General features: G+C 70.5%; 1 long non-coding RNA gene across 2 annotated transcripts in view; it reads right to left on the bottom strand.

Annotated features, from left to right (window-relative positions):
- Nucleotides 1-226, bottom strand: part of LOC102257705 — a 9,650-nt gene extending 9,424 nt beyond the window's left edge. For both annotated transcript variants that reach the window (XR_001360557.1, XR_001360558.1), the window contains exon 1: nucleotides 83-226. This is a non-coding gene — a long non-coding RNA (uncharacterized LOC102257705). The remainder of the gene's footprint in view (nucleotides 1-82) is intronic.
- Between the last annotated feature and the right edge of the window lie 8 nt (nucleotides 227-234).

Raw genomic sequence — 234 nt, 5'->3', positions numbered from 1 at the left:
CTAGGGTCTCCCGGTGGCCGCGAGGATGCTCACCTGGTCGGACCTCCCCCTCCGCCCCCCTCCCTCCTCCTCTAGCCCCCACCTGCTCTCCTCTCCTCCTCGTCGGGCAGCGTCGGGCTCCGTAGGCGAGGAAATAACGACCCCTGCAGTTGCAGTGCTGAAACCTCGGCGGCGGCGGCGGCGGCGCTCGTTGCGGGCGCTGGAAGCCAGGGTTCTGGGGAGCCCAGGAGCAGA

Source organism: Myotis brandtii, unplaced genomic scaffold (genome assembly GCF_000412655.1).
Source record: "Myotis brandtii unplaced genomic scaffold, ASM41265v1 scaffold943, whole genome shotgun sequence".
In the NCBI taxonomy this organism is placed as follows: Eukaryota; Metazoa; Chordata; class Mammalia; order Chiroptera; family Vespertilionidae; genus Myotis; species Myotis brandtii.
The sequence above is the reverse complement of the archived record's forward strand: the minus strand, read 5'-3'. Positions and strand labels throughout refer to the sequence as shown.